At 38.9% G+C, this 5,799-nt stretch overlaps 1 pseudogene; it reads left to right on the top strand.

Moving 5' to 3' along the window:
• The first annotated feature begins 1,885 nt into the window (after positions 1 to 1,885).
• On the top strand, positions 1,886 to 1,983 carry LOC145603281 (small nucleolar RNA R71; annotated as a pseudogene).
• The last annotated feature ends 3,816 nt before the right edge of the window (positions 1,984 to 5,799 follow it).

The raw sequence follows: 5,799 nt of genomic DNA, 5'->3' as shown, positions 1-5,799 counted from the left end.
ATAACAAATCATAGCATGTCACTAAGCAATAAAAATCAAAGCTTAAGCCCTAATATGATACTATGAAGCAATAAAAGCCTCTAATACCAGGAATCAATGAAATAATCTAAACATGATTCCTAAAGCAATAGATCAATTGAATTACTCACTTTGAAGCCTCATATATCTTTCTAATAAAAGAATACACATGATAGTAACTTCAATAAAATAAAACAATCAAAATAATAGATGAAGTATAAATTTGGGTCCAAACCCTCAGAACTATCAACCTTTCACGTTGAGGTCTAAGGCAACTTCGAGCTTGGCTAGGTGTATTCGAGTCTCTTGAAGGACGTCTGGTGTGTGTTTAAGAAAAGGTTTAGAAATATAAAGAGAGAGAAAGAAAGAATAAGCTTTAGCTTAGAGAGAGAAAGAGATGATTGATGATGGCTGTTGGTGAATAGAAATAGAGATAATCGTCTCTATTTATAGAGAAAACGACCGAACAGATCAGAAAACGAGTAAGAATTTGACTAAGAGTAATACAGGTTTCATTGCGACGCGACATATTTTTTGCGACGCGACGACTTTATCGCATCATGATAAATCCATCGTTGCGCGATGGATCTGACGTGGTGCGATAAATTCCGTACGATAAGAATTCGTACGGAATTCGACTTCCAGCCCAATCAAATTAGGTTACCCGAATATCCGTACTTATCCTTATTAAGTCAGATTTAAATCTATTAAAAACACTTGTTTTTTCCGACATAAAATTCTTAGTCATTATCTTTCAAAAATAAGATATACTAGAACCTTCTAGAAGATAATAATCAATCCTAACGCCTTTAGAACTTAAAACAATCTTCTAGATAATTCTAGAAAATTAAGATAAATCCTAATGGTTTTAGAAATATAATTAAAATTAACGGACCCTCCACATGATCATTGGGTCTGCATATAAAGCTCGATTTGGGCCCAGTTTAGTATTTTGACCATAACTTCGTTATAACTCGGAATTGGGTTTATAATATATCGTTGGAAAGCTCTTTTCATGCCCCATCCAACTCCACAATTATTGGACCAGATTATGGACCAAGCTAAACTGGACTGGCGTTTTTCATAAATAGGACACGAAATGAATGATTATAGAAATACGAAATGAATTAATTTTGAATTAAAACGTTTTAGAATAAGGGAAATTCACGAGACTCTTCAACACTTCACCTTACTCGATATTCAATGACGTGAAATGTACTCATCACTATGTTTGGTTTTTTGGGAGACACAATCAGGTGTCTACACTAACATGGTTTTGATTTCTGATAGTAAAATCAGAATGAGAAGTAACAATCTGTTGTGGTCTTTGATGTGGAGGTTGGTAGTACCTTTGTTGTGGTTGTTGTACCTGTGGTGGAGGGTTAAGCACATTTGTACTATTGTACGACATATTTTGGTTATTTTTCAACTCTGCATTATAGGTGTTAGAGTATGGACTAATTTGCTTATAGGTTTGAAAAACATTAATCTTCTCAAGTGAACTCCTACATTTGCACCCAATGACCTACAAGACCACAATTATCACAAAATATTGCAGAGTTATTACCAATAGCAGAAATATTAGAAATAAAAGATGAATTAGAATTATTAATATTGTTTAGTTTTCTATCTAATAGAAGTCAATTGTGCTTGCAAAAAGGATATAGAATCGACTTGGTGTTTTCCTTTATTTGCAAATCCTCTGGGATTCCCATATTAGGAATTATGAATAGACATCTCTTCGACAGCATTGATCGTTATATTCTCATCCAAATTCATAAATCTTTCGTTAGCTGTAGAGTCCAAAATCATTCTTGAATTATATTTAAGCCCGTCGTAGAAGACTTGGATTACCTGCCACTATGCTAGCCCATGATGGGGGCATTCGCTCTGCAAATTCTTAAATATTTCCAAGCTTCATAAAAAGACTCATCTGCATCTTGGGAAAAATTAAGGATTGAGCTTCGTAGTAAAGCTATCCTCTCTGCAGGGTAATTTTTATTATAGAAATCCAAAGCAAGAGTATGCTAGTTAGTAATACCAAGGGCAGTACTATTTAATCCATTATACCACAATTTAGATTTACCACATAAAGAAAAGGAAAAAGAATCTCCCTGATTTGGTCCTGCGTGACCCCAACTTGTCTAATAGTATTGCAATATTGACAAAAATCCAAAATATGAAGATTTGGATCTTCACCCTAGCTCCGCTAAATTGCTTCCTTTCGATCATAGTAGTAAATTGGGGTTTAATCTAGAATTGTACTCCCTCGAGATTTGGTGTAGGAGCAAGGTGTGGAAAATCATCCAGGGAGGGCTGCGAATAATTGCTAAGCTTGCGAGGTGGAGGTGGTGGTGGATGCGCCATCTCTAATTCTGCTTCTGAAGAAACTTATGCGTCGCTAAAATAAGATGGAGGTTCTCTAGGAATGTCACTCCTAGAACCTGATAGTATTTGCTTGTATAGATTCTTTAATCTATGAAAAGTAGGGGATACATCTTAAGGTCATATAATGACGTTTGGAACCATATATGACCTTGATATGTTGCCATAAATGTCCGTTGTAGGCTTGGGGTCACGATATCGGTGCAAGTATGGAACGGGTAAATTGACTGTTTAAAGGCATATTAGATGGTTCCACCCACTCAATTGGACTCCCGGAGGGTATTAGGAACCATGATAAACATCTCGGCAATTTTTATTTCCGGAGGGTCATATAATGACGTTTGGAACCATATATGACTCTTATTTGTTGCCATAAATGTCCGTGGTAGGCCTGAGGTCACGATATCGGTGCAAGTTTGGAACGGGTAAATTGACTGTTTAAAGGCATATTGGATGGTTCCACCCACTCAATTGGACTCCCGGAGGATAGTAGAAACCATGGTAAACATCTCGGCAATTTTTATTTCCGAGCGAAAAAATTCCAAAATTGAAGGCTATAATCCACGCTTTTTGAGGAATTTTGAGGTTACGGGGCCCGGTGGCGGAAAGTCTTGAGACCCTAGGGGATACATATTAGGGTCATATAATGACGTTTGGAACCATATATGACTCTTATTTGTTGCCATAAATGTCCGTGGTAGGCCTGAGGTCACGATATCGTAGCAAGTTTGGAACGGGTAAATTTACTGTTTAAAGGCATATGAGATGGTTCCACCCACTCAATTGGACTCCCGGAGGATATTAGGAACCATGGTAAACATCTCGGCAATTTTTATTTCCGGGCGAAAAAATTACAAAATTGAAAGCTATAATCCACGCTTTTTGAGGAATTTTGAGGTTACGGGGCCCGGTGGCGAAAAGTCTTTAGACCCTAGGGGATAAATATTAGGGTCATATAATGACGTTTGGAACCATATATGACTCTTATTTGTTGCCATAAATGTCCGTGGTAGGCCTGAGGTCACGATATCGTTGCAAGTTTGGAACGGGTAAATTGATTGTTTAAAGGCATATTGGATGGTTCAACCCACTCAATTGGACTCCCGGAGAGTATAAGGAACCATGGTAAACATCTTGGCAATTTTTTTTCTGGAAGAAAAAATTCCAAAATTGAAGGCTATAATCCACGCTTTTTGAGGAATTTAGAGGTTACGGGACCCGGTGGCGAAAAGTCTTGAGATCCTAGGGGATACATCTTAGGGTCATATAATCACGTTTGGAACCATATATGACCCCATATATGTTGCCATAAATTTCCGTGGTAGGCTTGAGATCACGATATCGTTGCAAGTTTGGAACGGGTAAATTGATTGTTTAAAGGCATATGGGATGGTTCCACCCACTCAATTGGACTCCCGGAGGATATTAGGAACCATAGAAAACATCTCGGCAATTTTTATTTCCGGGCGAAAAAATTCCAAAATTGAAGGCTATAATCCACGCTTTTTGAGAAATTTTGAGGTTATGGGGCCCGGTGGCGAAAAGTCTTGAGACCCTAGGGGATACATCTTAGGGTCATATAATGACGTTTGGAGCCATATATCACCCTCATATGTTGCCATAAATGTCTGTGGTAGGCCTGAGGTCACGATATCGGTGCAAGTTTGGAACGGGTAAATTGACTGTTTAAAGGCATATGGGATGGTTCCACCCACTCAATTGGACTCCCGAAGGATATTAGGAACCATGGTAAACATCTCGGCAATTTTTATTTCCGAGCGAAAAAATTCCAAAATTGAAGGCTAAAATCCACGCTTTTTGAGGAATTTTGAGGTTACGGGGCCCGGTGGTGAAAAGTCTTGAGACCCTAAGGGATACATATTAGGGTCATATAATGACGTTTGGAACCATATATGACTCTTATTTGTTGCCATAAATGTCCGTGGTAGGCCTGAGGTCACGATATCGTTGCAAGTTTGGAACGGGTAAATTTACTGTTTAAAAGCATATGGGATGGTTCCACCCACTCAATTGGACTCCCGGAGAATATTAGGAACCATGGTAAACATCTCGGCAATTTTTATTTCCGGGCGAAAAAATTACAAAATTGAAGGCTATATCCACGCTTTTTGAGGAATTTTGAGGTTACGGGGCCCGGTGGCGAAAAGTCTTTAGACCCTAGGGGATAAATATTAGGGTCATATAATGACGTTTGGAACCATATATGACTCTTATTTGTTGCCATAAATGTCCGTGGTACGCCTGAGGTCACGATATCGTTGCAAGTTTGGAACGGGTAAATTGACTGTTTAAAGGCATATGGGATGGTTCCACCCACTCAATTGGACTCCCGGAGGATATTAGGAACCATAGAAAACATCTCGGCAATTTTTATTTCCGGGCGAAAAAATTCCAAAATTGAAGGCTATAATCCACGCTTTTTGAGAAATTTTGAGGTTATGGGGCCCGGTGGCGAAAAGTCTTGAGACCCTAGGGGATACATCTTAGGGTCATATAATGACATTTGGAGCCATATATGACCCTCATATGTTGCCATAAATGTCTGTGGTAGGCTTGAGGTCACGATATCGGTGCAAGTTTGGAACGGGTAAATTGACTATTTAAAGGCATATGGGATGGTTCCACCCACTCAATTGGACTCCCGAAGGATATTAGGAACCATGGTAAACATCTCGGCAATTTTTATTTCCGGGCGAATAAATTCCAAAATTGAAGGCTATAATCCACGCTTTTTGAGGAATTTTGAGGTTACGGGGCCCGATGGCGAAAAGTCTTGAGACCCTAGGGGATACATATTAGGGTCATATAGTGACATTTGGAACCATATATGACTCTTATTTGTTGCCATAAATGTCCGTGGTAGGCCTGAGGTCACGAAATCGGTGAAAGTTTGGAACGGGTAACTTTAGTTTTTAAAGGCATATTGGATGGTTCCACCCACTCAATTGGACTCCCTGAGGGTATTAGGAACCATGGTAAAAATCTCGGCAATTTTTATTTCCGGGCGAAAAAAGGTCAAAAAATTCCAAAATTGAAGGCTATAATCCACGCTTTTTGAGGAATTTTGAGGTTACGGGGCCCGGTGGCGAAAAGTCTTACCCTAGGGGATATATCTTAGGGTCATATAATGACGTTTGGAACCATATATGACCCTTAAATGTTGCCATAAATGTTCGTGGTAGGCCTGAGGTCACGATATCGGTGCAAGTTTGGAACGAGTAAATTTACTGTTTAAAGGCATATTGGATGGTTCCACCCACTCATTTGGACTCCCGGAGGATAGTAGGAACCACGGTAAACATCTCGGCAATTTTTATTTCCGAGCGAAAAAATTCCAAAATTGAAGGCTATAATCCACGCTTTTTGAGGAATTTT

The sequence above is a fragment of the Chenopodium album genome, chromosome 21 (assembly GCF_948465745.1).
Source record: "Chenopodium album chromosome 21, dcCheAlbu1.1, whole genome shotgun sequence".
Taxonomy (NCBI): domain Eukaryota; kingdom Viridiplantae; phylum Streptophyta; class Magnoliopsida; order Caryophyllales; family Amaranthaceae; genus Chenopodium; species Chenopodium album.
This window is presented reverse-complemented; position numbering and strand designations above follow the sequence as displayed.